Raw genomic sequence first — 18,958 nt, 5'->3', positions numbered from 1 at the left:
AGTGTAAATATTTGTTCCCCTATGAATTAGCATACTCTTTTTCACAAGGCTAACTTTTCTCCAAACTACTTCATATTTGCATGCAATATATTTTTATTAGGATCCACTTTGATTGTATTGATTTAGTCATCCTCCTTGAAATAAACAAAGGGAGATAATCCCATGACTTGGACTTAACAGTATACCAAGTTAGAGTGGAGTATGATATGTAGCAATTTAAATGGTTGTCTTGTCTTCTGGATATAATTGTTCCATATTTCTCCCTTAATATCAATGCACATTTTGTACTTAGTTGTACTGGATATAATTGTTCCATATTTCTCCCTTAATATCAATGCACATTTTGTACTTAGTTGTATTTGTCTTAGCATTCAAAGGATTTTATTTTTGTGGAGCTTTGAATGAAAGAGAGCCAATGATAAAGGGATACAATATATTAATAATGTCATGTCAGAATAAATATTACTGCAATTTTTATATGACTTTTTAAATGGTAATATTATTTAATGGAGTCTGAGAGTAAGAAACTTAGATTTTTCTTATATCTTTTGCTTGCACATTTTTCCAAAAATTATCACCACTAAATATTTATGACATAACAGAAGGTGAAATGTAATAATAGCTGGATTTAACAAAAATTTGGGTCTAAATATAACCTTATATTCTATTTTACAAACAAACTTGTTTTTTTTTCCTTCAAACTTCAAATGATTAACCAAAAAAAAGAACCAAATGTACTGGCATGGTAATTGCTTTGGCAGCATATATACTAAAATTGGAATCATATAGAGATTACATGGCCTCTGTGCAAGGAAAACATGCAAATTTATAAAATGTACCATATTTTTATTCCAACAGTACCTTGAAAGAATTATACACTAGGGTGAAGTGCTATTTATTCCAAGTATGCAAGGTTGGTTCAACATAAGAATATTAATTCATGTGATATACCACACTAACAAAATGAAGGAAAGGAAAACTACATGATTCTCTCCATTAGGACAGAAAAGGCATTTGGTGAAATTTGGCATCATTTTTTGATTAAAAAGTACTTCAAAAGGCAGGAATTGAAGAAACCACCTCAATATGACAGAAGTATATTTGAATAACTCAATGCTGCCATCATACTCAATGTTGAAACACTGAACACTTTCCCTCTAAGATCTGGAATAAAATAGAGATGACCACTTTCACCACTACATTCCACATTGCAATGTTAGTTCTAGCCAGAGCTAGTGGGGAAGAAAAAGAAATAAAAGACATCTCATTAGAAAAGAATAAACACAACTTTCATTATTTGATATTGATGTGATCTTATTCTAAAGTACCTAACAGTCTTCAATCTTTATTACCTAAGCTAATAAATGAGTTCTACAAATTGGCAGGGTACAAGATCAATACCCCCAATTTAGAAGTGTTACTATATACTAGTGGTGAGCAATCTGAGGAGGAAATCAAAAAATAAATTCCATTTACAGTAGCAATAAAAGGAATTAAATATCTAGGACTATCTAGGAACATCAAATATCTGGCAATAATTTTAAGCAAGGATGTAAAGGAATACCACAAAGCTTTGCTAAATGATATGAAAGACAGTTTTAAATAAATGAAATGACATTTCAGGATCATGGATTGGAAGTCTAAATATTGTCAAGATGTTAGCTTTACCCAAAATAATTTACAGAGCCAATGCAATCCCAATCTAAATCCCAACAGACTACTTTTTAGTAATGGGAAAGCAAATCATCAAATCTATTTTGAATGTATGCTGACTTGAGAGGATTAGTACTCTCAAAAAGCCATGTTTTAATCCTGATTCAATCCTGTGGGAGCAGCCATTTATTTTAATCCCTATTCAATAATGTAGGTTGGAATCTTGGTTAGGTTATCTCCATGGAGATATGACTCACCCAGTGTGGGTATTAAACTTGATTAGATGGTGATGTGACTCCATCTATTCCAGGTGAAACTTGATTATTTTACTGGAATCCTTTAAAAGAGGAAGCATTTTGGAAAAAGCTTCAGAATGAAAGGAGAACAACAGAGCAGAGTCACAAGAATGATGAAAGCCCACAGAGCCAGAGACCTTTGGAGACAAAGAAGGAAACTGCCCTGACCTCTCAGTTTCTTTTAATTCCAATTCAATACTGTAGGGCAGAAAATTGATTAGATTACCTCCACAGTGATATGACATGCACAATAGCAAGAACAAAAGCTTCACAAAACAAGAACCCTGGAGAGGAAGCTAGCAGATGTTGCCATGTTCACCATGTGCCTTTCCAGTTGAGAGAAAAACCCTGAACTTCACTGGCGTTTCTTGAGTGAAGGTAACCTATTGTTGGTGCCTTAATTTGGACATTTTTATAAACCTGTTTTAATTTGGACATTTCCAAAGCCTTAGAAATGTAAACTATCAACTTTTAAATTCCCCCTTTTAAAAGTCATTTTTTTTTGGTATATTGCATTCTAGCAGCTAGCAACCTAGAACAGAAAGATAAGGGATCTCAAATAGTCAAAACCATATTGGAAAAGGAGAATAAAGGTGGAGGATCCATACTTCCTGACTAAAACTTGTTACAAAGCTACAGTAATGAAAACATGATATTGACACAAGGACAGTGTCAGTGAAAGTGAATTAACAGTTCAGAAACAATCCCTCACATCTGTGGCCAATTAATTTTTGACAAAGTTTTCAAATCACTCAAATGGGGAAGAATAGTCATTTCTATAAATGGTGCTGGAAGAACTGGATATCCATATGGAAAACAATGAATGGAGATTCCTATTTCATGCAATAAACACATATTATTAAGAAAGGGTCAAAGATGTAAACATAAGAAAAAGGACTACAAAAATCCTAAGAGAAAATGTAGAGAAATATCTTCAGGTTTTTATGTTAGGCAATGGGTTTTTAGACTTTACACCCAAAGTACAAGCAACAACAACAACAAAAATAGATAAATATCACCTTAAAAACTTGCACATCAAAGAACTTTATAATGAAAGTGAAAGAACCTTCTCATGTGGGGAAATATTTGGAAACCACATCTAGAATATTAAAAAAAATCCTACAAGTCAAGAATAAAAAGGTGAAGAATTCAATTTAAAAATATTCAAAATAACTTGAATAAAGATTTCTCCACAGAGTATATGCAAATGTATAAAAATCATATAAAATCTTCAATATCATTAGCTATTAGAGAAGTGCAAATCAAAATCACAATAAGATACCTTTTCACAATCATTAGAATGGTTACTATTAAAAATTGGAGTGGATGTTGAAACTAGGAACACACATTCATTGCTTCTGGGAATGTAAAAGTATGCAGCTGCTGTTGAAGACAGTGTGACAGCTCCTCAGAAAAATAAGTATAGAATTACAATATGACCCAGCAATTCTATTACTAAGTTTATACCCAGAGGGATTGAAAGCAGGGACTTGTTCAGATATTTGCACAACAGTTATCATACTGATATTATTCAAAATTGCTAAAAGATGGAAGCAATCCAAATGTTCAACAACCAATAAGTGGATAAACAAAATGTGGTGTATACATGCAATGGGATATTATTCAGCATTAAAAGTATTAGTGATCTAATTCATGCGTGCCAACAAGGATGAACCTTACAGACAGCATGTTGAGTGAAATGTCAGACACAAAAGGAAAATTTTGCATGATCTCACCGATAGGAAATAATTAGAATAAGCAAATTCATAAGTTCATAATGTAGAATATAGGTTACTAGAGGCTAAGTTTGGGGTTTGGAATGAGGAATTAATTCTAACATACAGACTTTCTATTTTGGTTAATTGTACAGTTTTGATAATGGATGCTCACGATGGTAGCACATCATTGTTTATGTAATGAACAGCACTGAATTGTATATGAATGTGGTTAACAAGAGAATATTTTAGGTCATATATATGTTAATAGATTAGGAGTTGCATGAAAAATCATTGGACTGTACCACATAATGAACTTTATTGCAAATGATGGACTGTAGTTAATAGTACAAATATAAAAATGTTCTTTCACAAATTTTAACAAATGTACCATATATTTTATGCATGATATTTTTGAAAACCTACAAGTTTTCTAACAAAATATAAAATAAAAAAGTCACACAATAACAACTGCTAGCAAGGTATGGAGAAAATGGAACCTCCAAATATTGCTGGTGGGAACATAAAATGGTGCACCCAATTTGGAAACCAGTTTGCCAGTTCCTGAAATAATTAAACATAGAATTATATGTTTCATTATTTTCATTTCTAACTATAAACCAAGAGAAATGAACATAAATGTCTATTCAAAATCTTGTTCACAAATGTTTAGAGCAGTATTATTCATAATAGTAAAAAAATGGAATAAATGATAGAAAAATGGATAAACAAAACCTTATTTACATATGATGGGACATTGTTGACCACAAAGAGGAATGAAGTCGAGTGCAAGGATAATTAATTGAGGGAATTCTTGCTTGTCATGTAGGAGTTCAGGTTTGATTCCCAGCCCACGCATTCTCTCACCCCCCCAAAAGAAACAACTCAACAAATGGTGCTACAAGAATGGGATACTCACATGGAAAAATAATGAAATGAGATCCCCACACACAGCATTCACACAAAAGAAGAAGAATGGATTACTAATACATGATATAACTTGGTTGTACCTTGTAAACACTGTGTTAAGAAGCCAATCACAAAAGACAACATATTATATGATTCCTTTCTTTAAAAAGTACAAAATAGGGAAATGAAATCCATAAAAGCAGAAAGTAGATTAGTTATTGCTTAGGCTTGGTTGGGATTTGATAGAATGTCAGGGAGGTGGTAGCTAATGTGCATAGTTTTCTTTCAAAGTGGTGAAAACATTGAAAAAATTGACTTCAATGGTGGTTGTAAAATCTGTGAATCTACTAAGAACCATTGACTTGTACAATTTAAATGGGTGAAGTGTATGCTATGTGAATTAATTTTTCATAAATCTGTGTTTTTAATTTGAAGTATATGATCAAGGAATCAAACCTGGGTCTCCTGCATGGAAGACAAGCATTCCACCACTGAACCACCTATGCACTCCATAAATCTGTTTTGTTCATTTGTTTGTTTGTTTGTTTTTTGCATGGGCAGGCACCAGGAATTGAAACTGGGTCTCCAGCATGGCAGGTGAGAATTCTGTCACTGAGCTACCATTGCACCAGCCATAAACCTGACTTTAAAGCTAAAAAAGAAATGTATAGAAATTGAGAAATAGATAAAAGAAACAGTATTGAGAAGAGACCAGAACAAACCCTACACATATATGAAAACATTTCCATAATAGCCCAAGACAATTCAATGGATAAAGGACAGTCTTTTCAAACAAAAAGGTGCTGGAATAATTAGATATCCATGAGCAAAATAATAAACGTGGACCATACCTTATGCTATCTAAATAGATTTACTCAAAATGAAGCATATATCTATATGTAAAGTTTAAAATGCTAAAATATTCATGAAAAATATTATAAAATCTTTGTGACCTTGGATTATGCAAAGATTTTTTAGAATACCAAAATAAACTAATAAAATAAAAATTTGATACAATGGGCCATATAAAAATGTAAAACTTCTACCTTTGTGCTCTAAAATGAATGTAAAAACAAGTTGTATTCTAAGAAACACTATTTTTAATAAAGTGTCTCATTATGGACTTGTAACCACAGTACACACAGAAATCTCAAAAATCCAATAATAGTAAAATAAACAGCCCCCAAAATGGGGACTGTTTTTGTATGTTCTTCACCAAAGAACATTCACTAACAGCTTATAAATAAATGGCATATACAATGACAACAAGCATATGAAAAGATACTCAGCATCATTTTTCATGAATGTAGTTTTCATTAATGCATTTCTCTTTATATCTATTAAAACAATCTAGTTGCTGAAAAGTATTTAGAAGTACTGAAACCTTTATACATGGTTGAATGAAAAAGTGAAGTGGTATAAAGACTTTGAGTAAGTTTGTTTTAAGTGCATCTTAAGCCAATCCACTTCCATTTATTTACCAAGAGGAATGGTAGCATATTTCCTTGTAAAGATGTGTCTATAATGTTCATAATAGCTTTACTTGTAAGAGCCTAAAAATGGAAATAACTCAAATTTTCATCTAATTGAGAATGGATAATTATATTGTGGTATATCTAAGCAAGTGAATACCAGTCAGCAATGAAAAAATAATGAACTTTTGATATGCTTAAAAATATTGAAGTTTCTCAAAATACTTATGAGGGTTAAAACACTAAACCAGAGTAATAACAGTATGTAAAATGACTCCATTTACAAACATTTTCTTAAATTGCAAACTAATCTATATTACACAGGGTTTACACAGAGCATATTAGCTTGAAACACCAGTCAGTGCAATGGAACAAGAATAGAACATAAAAAGCATATAGCTTAGCAAAACAGAAATTAAAATATTCCATTTGAAAATGGCATCTTATGTAAAAGGACAATCAGATGAACTCCAAAGAAAAAAACCTAAAATTTAGAATTAAAATGTCAACTCAGAAAGTTAACAGGGTAAGAGATTAGCAAACAAGTGTCAAGCAGATTTATATGTAGTAGCATGGACATTTAGGAGCATAAATTAAGAAACAGCATTTACAGTCACACAAATAATAATGAAATATTAGGTAGAAATTAAACCAAGATGCATAGGATCTGTTTGTGAGACAGATGAAACCCTGATTAAAGAAATCAAAGACAATCTAAATATATGGGAATATTTATTGATAAAACTAAATATATGGGAATAATAATTAGTCAATGGATGAGAAGACTAAACATAGTAAAGGTATCAATTTTTCCTGAATTAACTTATGAGTTTTATACAAATAATTAAAATCCCAGCAAGATAGGGTTTTAGATGTAAAGAAGCTTACACTAAAATTTATATGAAAGGCCAAGGACCAGAGGCAGTTAAAACAAATGAAAACAAAAGAAAATAAAACAGGGTAATGTGAAAGGAATCATTCTATCAAACATTAAGACTTACCATACAACTATAAGACTTTTGGCATTGAAGGAGGGGAGGAAACATAATTCAATAGAATACTGTAGGAATATAGAAATACACTCACTGGAAGTCCAACTAATTTCCACAGGGTACTGGCAATGCATTGGGAAAAAGATGGCCTTTGCAACAAATGGTGCAGGAGAAAATGGGATGTGGATATGAGAAGACAAACAAACATAACAAGACAACTTTATTAAGCCTTGTGTTAGCTGGGGTTCTCTAGAGAAACAGAATCAGCAGGAGGTTTCCATAAACATAAAATTTATAAAAGTGTCTCATGTAACCATGGGGATGTAGAGTTCAAGGTCTGTAGCACAGGCAGTAAGCTGGCAGATCTGATGAAGGTCCTCAATGAATTCTCAGGAGAGGCTGCCTGGGCAACCATAGGGATGTGGGGGTCCAAGATGTACAGGGCAGGCCAGAAACCAGTAACTCTGATAATGATCCTCAGCAAACTCTCAGGAGAGGCTGCCTGGCTGAAGCAGAAAACGTAACTGTCTCTTCTGAATCCTCATTTAAAGTCTTCCAGTCTTTAGATTAAGCATAACTCATTGCAGAAGACACTCCCCTTAGCTGATTACAAGTGCAATCAGCTGTGGATGCAGTCAATATGATCATGATTTAAGTGCATGAAATGTTCTCATAGTAACAGACCATCCAGCACTTGGCACCTGGCCAAGTTGACACAAGAACGTGACCATGCCAAACTTCAAACAAAGGCTAACTCAAAATGGTCATAACCTTAATGCGAAATATTAAACTATGACACTTTAAACAAAAACACAGAAAAAAATTAAAATTTCAGGGTCTAGAGATAGACAAAGATTTCACTGACTTGATGTCAAAAGAGCAATCCATAAAAGCCCAAATTGATAAATTTGTCTTCATCAAGATTAAAACAACACATCGAGTGGGTTCATGGATTTTTATCCCAGATAAATAACTAATATTATTACTATATCCTTTACGTGAATGTTCATAATTGATTAATAATAGCTAAAAACTGGAGACAACTCACAAGTCCTACAAGGAATGAATCATTAAACAAGCTGTAATACATCCTTACTATCTCAGTTTCATGGCCGCATAGCTCAAGAAGTAGTAGAATGGAGGTATTAAGTAAGGACACTAAGTAACTCTGGAGGTGATGTATATGTTCATTATCTTGATGGTTTTGTTGGTTTTACAAGTGATAAAAATGGCAAACTTTAAAAAATTTTATGATATACCTATGCAAAATTTATTGTGTTCAATCATACATCATAGAGGGTTTTTTATTAGTAAAAATACCAAAATATTCAACCAAAAGCAAGAGGAAAAAAACAATAAAAGAAACAGACCTAGTTAATACATATATAAAATGTTAAACATTGGACAAGTTAAAAAGAAAAGGGGAAAAGTAAATAGTAATATAGATGAAAGCTATATAACATAAAATATACCCAATTAATGAGAACATCATTCATTTTTTGTGGATGTGAATATCCAGAAAACTTCATTTATTTACTTCTAGGAGATTATGTAGATATAATCAAGCCAAAATAGTTAACAAAATTAAATGCTATATTACCTTTTACTAAGATATGTCACTACAGATCTGTGTGTTATGTGTATAAATACATATGCATAAATGTACATATATGAAGTGATTGTTTATATATAACACTCCTTGTGTATATTTCTCCATATATCCCTATCTTCACATATACACACAAACACAGATAGAGGCAGATGTGTGTTATGTATGTCAAAGGGAATTTTTTTCATAGCATTTAAAAGGGGATAAGGTCAAGGCTGTTATTAGAGCTATACATTGTAGTCATGTTAATGATAACTAAAAGAGCTGGAGATAAAAGAAACTACCATTAACAAATAGATAAGTGAAATCTCTCAGATGTATATTATAGACTACAATGAGAAAGAAGCAAAATATTTCACAGCATGGAACCATCAATAATAGTTAAATTGACCTAACATGCAAAATTAAGCTTTACAGCATAATAACATCCATAGTGTATTAGAGTTATTTATAGATGGAAACAAACAAAAAACAAACAAAACAGGTGAGTTTATTTATTAAGTTAGTTAAGCAGGTAGGTAGATAGGTAAATAGTAATTAGTTTAAGGAATTTTCATGTCATAGCAGAGGCTGGAAAGTCTAAATTCCATAAGACAGGACAACAGGTTGGAATTTCTATTAGAGAGAGATGGAAATCTTGAGGCAGTACTTTTACTTTGTGCCATCAGTTCTTGCACTTAAGATCTCAAACTGATTATATGAGGCCTACACATATTATGGAGGACAATTTCCTTTATTAAAGTCAACTGACTTTAGACACAAATCACATCTATGAAATATTTACGCAGAAATATCTAGGTCAGTGTTGGACATACAACTGACACCATAATGCAATCAAGTAAACACAAAAAATTAACCATAATTCATACTGAAATATTTCCCCACAAATATTACATTTTTAAAAGAATATACTGAAAATGTCAGACATATTTCATATGCTGGAATATTTGTCGAGGTGGTAAAGAAGAATTGGTGGGGTATTGAGCAGAATGGGAAAAAAACATGAATTTTGAAATATAAGATAGAAAATATAACAAAAGTGAAGTCTTGAGGAGAAATATGCTAGCAATTCACTATAAAATGAAAAGCAAGGCTAACAAACTTCTGTCCCTGTAGTTAAAGAAAAATTGAAAGAGAAAAACAAAGACAAAACAACCAAAATAAACAAACAAAAACAAAAGAAACTTCTGAGGATTCAAGACCTTGTATATACACAATTTATTATTTTATTCCATTTGAATGTTTTAAATAATTCAATAAAGCAATATTTAAAACTTCTCCATTGTGTCATCCATGTGAGGAGATCACTGTAGAAATTGTGGATTGTTAAGAGACCTATCTTATAGATACAATATTCTAATACAGATTCCAGTGTGTTAAGATGTAAAGTTAACCAAAAGAGAAAAAGTAGTAATGCATGAAGTAAATGAATGAATAAATAAATACTTGCTCCTGGTAAATTCTGATTGTCCTGGACAGTTAATAGACACTATCTATTATACCTTCAAATCCATCAGGGATAATAAAAAAATTGCTTAGAATTTCCTCAAGGAAAGTCTCAAGGTGAAAAATATCCATATGTTATTCTCACTATGCCATGTTAAGAAGCAAAGGAGCCATGACTGATGCTTTATTATAGGTGAAGAGATTATTTCTCATGGTGCAATAGATTACCCATGTTCATACCATTTCAGTGACACTTGCAATATCTCACTTTCATTCAATTACAAATCCTTAACACAATATTAAGTATTTTGATTCATTGCTACATGTATTATACTACACAGTTGTCTGAGCACAATAGGATCTCCCTATTTTTCTTTTCATGTTATTTTTTCAATTATTTTTTCATGGTTGATTGGCCAAAATCTCACATCTTTAAAACATCAAAAATTTTATTATATTAAATATAATTAAATGAAACATGGAATTCAAAACTGAAAATAAATAATGTCCCATGGGACTTGCATTTTTATGCTTATATAGTCCCAGTCCAGTTATTATGTTGACACTGATGAAGTAGTTTCCATATTTTACAGCCTGGTTATTATATTCCCATATTGAACCCCTTGATCCATAGCTTGAGGGACAAATTTGTAAAATAATGCCATGTATAATGGTTGGAAAAAGTTTAAAATATATTTTCTTAAAGATTGCTGTACACTACAATTTCTATAAATTAGATTATAAAATTTAAGTCCTGTTTTGTGTGCCCACTGAGGAGATATAAATTTCAAATAAGTTCAGCATATATTAATAGGTTGACTTTTATGTACCAATCACTCTTCTAAATATTGTAAACAAATTATGAGGAAAAGAGTCAGGATAGTTGCCTTGCTTGTAGGGGAGAAATGGATTATGAACATGATAATTAAGTAAATATTGAAGTATAATAGAATGCCCTTGGGGTGTGGTGTATTGAATTGGTACCCTAACTTGGGCATGCTCTTGGTCTTGATCTGCTTCCTGGTGGGTGTGAACCCACCATAAATAGGATGTCTGAAGGATATTACTTCAGTTAACATGTAACTCAACTGAATCTGTTTGGGCTATAATCTAGAGTACCAAGGTTTTCTATAAGCTTAATGATATTCAGACATAAAGAGAGAAAGCCAACAGAAAAATCCCAAGTAAATTGAACCCATAAGAGAAAGGAAAAGACATCATCATGTGCACATCATAATGTGAAGGGAAAGCTAATATACTGGTTTGAATCTATTATGTACCCAAGAAAAGCCATGCTTTATTCCTGATCCAATCTTGTATGAGCAGTCATTTCTTTTAATCCTGAATCAGTACTGTAGGTTGGAATCTTGTGATTAAATTTTCTCCAGAGAGATGCAACACACCCAATTGTTGGTATTAACTTTGATTAGATAGAGATATGACTCCACTCATTTCAGATGGGTCTTGATTGGCCTACTGGAATCCTTTAAAAGAGGAAATATTTGGAGAGAGCCAGAAATGATAGAAAGTACAGAACCTAGAGAATTGACAGAAACCTCACAGCTGACAGAAACTTCAAAGTAGAGTGGACACAGATATGGGCAGTTGGAAAATAGAGACACAGATATTTTTGAGATGTTTGGAAACCAGCAGACAATGCCATGAGATGTTAAACAGGCCAGAACCTGGGGAGAGCCAAGGGAAGCCAAGAGATGAAAGCCAGCCATGGAAAAGGAAAGTGAGGAATCTGGACAGGAACAGAGAATGAAAGCAATGGAGTCCAGGAGCAAGGGGTCAGTGTACCTTCCCAGATGACAGAGGTGTTGCAGATGCATAGGCTTTCTTTGAATTAAGGTATCTTTCCATGGATGCCTTTGGATACTTTCACTTCCTTAGAACTTCAAACTTGTAACTTATTAAATTCCCCTTTGTAAAGCCATTCTTGTCCTGGAATATTGCATATATCAGATAGCAAAATAACAGCTGAGCACCAGGTATTGGCAGCAGTCAGCACCAGAATGCCATAGTCTTCATGGAGAAAGCATTATCTTACTAGGATCTTGATTTTGGACTACTCCTACCCTCAAAACTGAGACAATAAATTCCGGTTGTTTATGCATATATATTGCACAATATTTGTTTCAGCAGTGAGGAAACTAAGACAGGGGCTATAGACAGAAAAAAGCAGGCAAGGAGAGTTGGCATGCTGAGTGAGAGTCAGGAAGAGCTGTAGGTACAGAAGCATTGTTACAAGGATTCTGATGTTTATCTCCCATCTTGGAATAAAACTTGCAGTGTCCTTGTGTGCACGTGTGTGTAAGTGCATTTTCTTGTAAGAATTTTCCATTTGTTTTAGTCATCATACTTTTTCCATAAGTATGTTAGAATTTGACTCAATTTTGTTTATAAAATCTCAGTGCTTCTGAATTTGCTCAAATGTTCCCATTCGAAGCCTAAAAACCCCACTCTTTCCTCACTGGTTCCTTTATTTCCTATATGAGTCTATGAGTCTATTAACACACTGTACTTTCTTTTTAACTAATATGCAGGATCAACTAAGATCAGTTTTTGTCAAGTCAGCCCATTATGTCTATATCAATAGGTATATAAATTTCTTGATGGCAGCCATAGAAGGTCTCTGGTTTTAACTTTTTCTCCAACTGTGTATTCTTGTTTAATAATATTGTTTACTTATTATATGTACTTATTTCTCTGAAAAACTTTATTAAAAGCTATTTTACAATTATTTTTGGATTCTAGGGATAGAAGACTATTCAATGAAGAATTTAGTTTGTTTCCTCTCTTTCATTGGGTTAACTTTCCTATTTTTGATCAACATTTATTATGCACTATATATCCATTAATGTTCATTGTTTGATCATCCTACTATGAGAAGAAAAAAAGATTATGCTCTAATTTTCATATGCTATTTTTAAATGCAAGTAATTTTGCACCTCTTATGGATACATGTCTATAGGAGAGTTATCTCTTTTGGGGACACAGTTGCTTCATGCCAACCCTCACATTTTCCCATGTTTGTTTGCACATATTGTTGGAATATTCCTGGGATTCCATTAAAGTTATTAGAATTTAAAATATTTCCTTAGTTCACACATATGAAATAAATTTTCTTATGTATTTAACAAAATAGAATGAATTCACTTTATCAGAATGACAGATAAAAGTGCATGAATTATTGCTATGTCAGGATGAATGTTACCAAAGTATTTTAACAGAAGATGTCTTTTGGATGGTCATAAGGACAACCAAGTAATAATAATATCAAACACCTATTGACTACTCCATTATAAACATTATTCATATCTTAATTAATGTGATGATCACAACAGATCTGTGAGATAGATTCTATTAATAAATCCTTTTATCCAGAAGACAAATGGGGGCCTAGAGAGGATAAGTAATTTTTACAATTTCACATAGATATTAGACATTAGAGCCAGGTTTCAAACACAGTTGGTTTAGCTCAGGGTCTCACATTCTTATCAATTGCCCTAATCACCTCTTAAAGTCAATCCTTTTCCTTCACTGATATGATCTCAGATATTACAGACAGTAAATCTCCACTCTGTCAGGTGCCAGATTAGAAAAGAAGAAACAGCAAAGTATTTAATAAATAGTGAATACATAGAATAGTTTCTGGCTGAGAAACTCAATTCAATGAAGAAATAATTAATGAATTAATAAATTGACTCATAAAATTAAACAGATCAGTACATTTTGGATGACTCAAACCGAAAGTGGAAAGTTATCACAAAGTGGATGCGGGATACAGTCTGGGTGGGTTTATAATATATTTGAGATTGCAGGGCAGGAATTAGCATTAAGTCATTAAGAACATGCTGAAAAACAAATAAAAGTAGACACATTCCTATAAGTAAATATTTCTATCCTAAGAAATTCAGCCACCATCTAGTTAGTATTTCCACACATTTCTGGTATTTAGTGGATGTGCTGTTTTGAAGCTATCATGCACCTCAGAAAAGCCACGTTCTTTAATCCTCATTCAATATAGCTGGGTGGCATCTTTTTATTGTTTCACTAGAGATTGACTCACTCAATTGTGGATTTTAACTTCTGATAAGATGGTTTCCATGGAGATATGTCTCCACCCATTCAAGGTGGGTTGCTTACAGGAACCATTTTGGAAAAAACTCAGAACCAACAGAGCCCACACAGCCAGACACCATTGGAGATGTGGAAAGAAAATGCTGTCCTTGAAGAAGCCTGTAGAGAAAGCTAGTAAATGTTACCATGTGCCTTTTCAGCTGAGAAAGAAACCCCAAATGTCATCTGCCTTCTTGAACCAAGTTATCTTTCCTTTGATGCTGTTCTAATTTGCTAGCTGTCAGAATACAACACACCAGAGAAAGATTGACTTTTAATAAAAGGGGATTTATTTTGTTAGTTCTTCAGAGGAAAGGCAGCTAACTTTTGACTGAGGTTCTTTCTCATGTGGGAAGGCACAGGGTGGTCTCTGCTGGTCTTCTCTCCAGGCCTCTGGGTTCCAACGTCTTTCCCTGGGGTGATTTCTTTTTGCATCTCCAAAGGCCTGGGCTGAGCTGTGAGTGCTGAGATGAGGTATGCCAAGTTGCTTGGGCTGTGCTACATTGACCTCTCTCATTTGAGCACTGGCCAATTAAGTCAAGCATCATTCATTGCAGCAGACACACCTCCTAGCCAACTGCAGATGTAAATTAGAAGCACATGAGATTCACGTACAATTGGCTTATGGCCACAGCAACAGAACTAGATGCCTTCACCTGGCCAAGTTGACAACTGAATCTAACTACCACAGATGCCTTATTTTTGACTTTTTTTTAGCTTTGCCTTAATTTGGATATTTTCACAGCCTTAAGACTGCAAACCTGCAACTAAATAAATTCTCCTTTTCAAAAGCCATTCCATTTCTGGAATATTGCATTCCAGTAGCTTTTACAGACTAAATCAGTAGGTATATGGTGTGACTTTCAACACTATGTAGTATAAGAATTTAGGAACTTTTGAATATGAGACAGGCAAACATGGTAAGACACATTTTTGTATTTCATAATGGTGATGTGAGCACTGGTTCACAGAGGCAGTCATCAGAAACAGTATACAAAGCTCTGCAACTCATCATGAATTCTGAAAAGAATTGTATTGCAATAGTACACTCATAGATTTTTATACACCTTGTTTACATTGAAAAGACATTAACACTTGCTTTTGTCCAAAGATAGGGTAGTTTTCTTGAAAACTCAATGCTATACTCCAGAGATAAATGATTGCTTCAGAAAATTTAATGAACATGGACCCCAGAGACACACAAAAATACATAAGGCCTTTAACATTTTTCATCATGGCATCTTTAGCAACAGGGGAAGTAATGGCAATCCCACAGGCATGTTGGTTGGACTAAAGTGGTTATTTGAGAAGGAGTATAATTGATATTTGGGGGAGCTTGAAGGTTGTTTTCATTTTTTATCTTATGGAGTTAATTAAATATAGATGTGAGTGGAAAGAGAACTGTAAAATATGACTTAAATTAGGCAGAGAGAAATTTTTAAGCCCATAATAGAACTAATTTTTCCCCTTGAGTATTATTTAAACAGTTTAGATAGGAAATGAAAACAATTTAGTCTGCAGAACCAAATATTCTGCAATAGCTATTAGTATGAGAAGGAAAACAGTACAAAGAAAATGAAAAGCATGCACTGTTTTGTTTTTTTCAGTATCACACTAACACCACCTTTTTCAATTTTCTAAAGCTGCAGGAATGCAGTAAACAAAAAATGGGTTTTTACAATAGGGGTTTATTAATTTGCAAATTTGCAGTTCTAAGGCCATGAAAATTTCCCAATTAAGTCATCAATAAGATGATAGCATTGTGGAAGAAAAGCCGATGTCATGTAGGATTTCTGTCACAAAGGCAGGCAGATGGATGTTGTCTGCTATTCCTTTTCCCCAGGTTCCTTTGTCAGATAGCAAGACGTGGTTAGAGAACCACTCCTGGTTCTCATTGCTTTCAGCTTCTGGTTCCAGTGGCCTGCTCTTTGAGCTTCTATGGGTGTTTCACTCTCTTAGTTCTCTTGGCATTTCTGTTTTTTATCTTCTTACAAAGGACCCCATAAGGAATTAAGGCCCATCAAAAATTGGGTGGGTCACATCTCATTTGAAATAACATAATCAAAAGTTCCCACCACAATAAGTCTGCACCCACAAGAATGGATTAAAAGAACATGGCTTTTTCTGGGGTCCATAACAGCTCCAAACTATCACTTCATCAATGGAACATGGATATGAAAGCATGGAGTTTCTCTTAACAGTCACCTTGTTGGTAAAGTTGGTACTAAGAGATCTCAGAACTGTTTATGGAGAGACCAGATATGTGAACAACCTCTGAAGTGGAAAGGAGTGGGATTATTTTATCCTTGTGTAACTCACTGTAATATATCTTTTGATGGTAGGGCTTCTCACATTTGGTCATATAGTGCAATTTGGGCCAGATTACTCTTTTTTTGTAGGAGACTGTCTTATACACACCTGCAGGGTGTCTGGCAGCACCAGTGGCTTCTGTCCACCAGATACCAACAACATTTCACTCAGTTGTCTTGAGAAAAAAAATTGTTTCCGGTTACTGCTGATGACCATTGAAGAGTAAAGCTACTCCTCAGTGAGAACCACTGCTTTGTGTATGTAATGACCTGATTTTTAATATTTAGTCTTGAAAATTGGAAAAATATTTGCAATATTATGTACTACCTTGGACCCAATTATCCTGGTCAGAGAATACAGAAAACAATATCAGAGAAATCATGTTTGTTTTCAGGCAGGGATTTCTCTATGTATATATACTTGACCTCTTCTAAATCAACTGAAAAATTGGGAAAATATTTAGTTATGTTAGTCTTTAGTCCAGATTCTCTCTCTGACCCCAATAATTCAACTGATACCTCTACAGACTTATATTTGCTAACCAAGAGTCAGGAAGGAGAGTGTCCTTATTCTCTATTGGCTGTGTTTTAGAATTTGAAAGAATCTACTAATTAATATCAAACCTTATATTCTTCCCCTACCCTACTCATGAATTCTTTTATTGTTTTGAGAATTCAAGGAAGTTAATTTGTTCCTGTTTAAGAGAAAATGGAAATAAAATATTTACAATTCAATGATGTTGTGATGATCAAATATACATTGCAGTTTATGCATATAATGTATGTATATTATGCATGCATACTATTCTGTCTGTATGTCTTGGCTTAACATTTAACCTCTGCAATATTATTACAGTCATTTTTCAGGTCATCATAAATTATCATTTTAATAGCTGCAAGTTTTCCATCATATATATGTACCATAATTTTGATCATTTCCCTCTTATTTGACATTTACATTACATTTAAAATTTTATATCATAAATAATGCAGTCGTGCACCAGCAGGCATTTTTTTAAGTAGGCTTTTTTGATAATACTTTCCTATTCACATCCCTGATAAATTCTTGCACTAAAATGAAAGCAGTGAAATTACTTTGTCAAAAATGTCTTTTTAAGGCTTCAGGGTCACAGTGACAAGAGTCATAGTTACAGGAAGCTATTTAAGAGTATCCAATTCCTAAACCCTAACCAATACTAAGAGTATAATTAACAAAATCACTCTGCTAATGTTTTAGAAAAAATGCTAGTGTAAAGTAAAAAATATATTTTCTATATCTACCAATATATAAAAAAAACTGACTAAGCATTTTTAAATAAGTATTTATCCCATAACTTTAATGAAAATCTTAGAAAATCATATTATATATTGTATACATTATTTTCTAGAATTACAGGTTTGAATAATTAATTGAAGGACTTTTGGGGAAAAGTGGATATGAAACAATGGAACAATAAATCTAATTAAATAATACACAATGTTCTTTCTATTGAGTTGATGTCAATCACTAGGTTTTGAAAGATGAATGTAAGAATTTTATAGGCTGTTGTAGCTGTTAATATTTTTAGTGATTTTCTGTGATCTCTGAACTAAACTGTGAGTCATGTGCATCTGTATTCTACTACTTCTGAACTCTTTCTAATCATCACAGAAGCAATTCCTATTTCTTTGTTGCCGAAATAACTGTCATCTTTATTTTGATCTGCTTTCAGGGGATAGCATAAGCTGAAGTTTGGATCTTATAATGAAAAATAATGTTTAGTTTAGGATTTTTTTCTCTTTTCCAGGCCTAAATAAAGTGGGGATATGGTGAAAGGAAACTGCAGCATTGTATGTGAGTGCATTCTCCTGGGGTAATCAGACCTCCTGAGCTGAGCGTCTGCATCCTCCTCATGTTCCTTCTCATCTATGGAGTCACAGCGTTGGGAGACCTGGGCATGATCACCATGAGACAGATCTGCTCTCAGCTTAGTACCTTAATATACTTTTTACTTAGCCATTTGTCCTTTTTGGATTTCTGCTATTCCACCAAAATTGTGCTTAAGGTGCTGGTCATTATCCTAGAAAAGGGGAAAAAAACCAATTTCTTTTTTGGGATACAAAGTAAATTTTTCTTCTTTTCCACAAGTGTGGTCAATGGGGTCATCATACTGGCCATGATGGCCTGTGACCACTTTGTGGCCATCTTTCACTCATCAGTGTCCATAGTTATCATGTCCCAGAAGCTCTATTTGGGTTTGGGGTCTACACACTTTCTCTGTGGAACAGTGTGTTCTTTGATTGACATATGTTTAGTTCTTGAGATCTGTTGTTATAGATCAAACATGATAAACTGCTTTGTATATGATTTACTTCTTCTCTTATCTATTGCCAGTTCTGATGTTCTATGAATGGACTGGTGGTGGACATTGTGGCCACTTTCAGTGATAGCA

General features: G+C 33.4%; 1 pseudogene; it reads left to right on the top strand.

The window, feature by feature from the left end:
• Nucleotides 1-749: 749 nt before the first annotated feature.
• LOC143672700 (U6 spliceosomal RNA) lies at nt 750-848 on the top strand (annotated as a pseudogene).
• Nucleotides 849-18,958: the final 18,110 nt, after the last annotated feature.

The sequence above is a fragment of the Tamandua tetradactyla genome, assembly GCF_023851605.1.
Source record: "Tamandua tetradactyla isolate mTamTet1 chromosome 1 unlocalized genomic scaffold, mTamTet1.pri SUPER_1_unloc_1, whole genome shotgun sequence".
Lineage (NCBI taxonomy): Eukaryota > Metazoa > Chordata > Mammalia > Pilosa > Myrmecophagidae > Tamandua > Tamandua tetradactyla.
The sequence above is the reverse complement of the archived record's forward strand: the minus strand, read 5'-3'. Positions and strand labels throughout refer to the sequence as shown.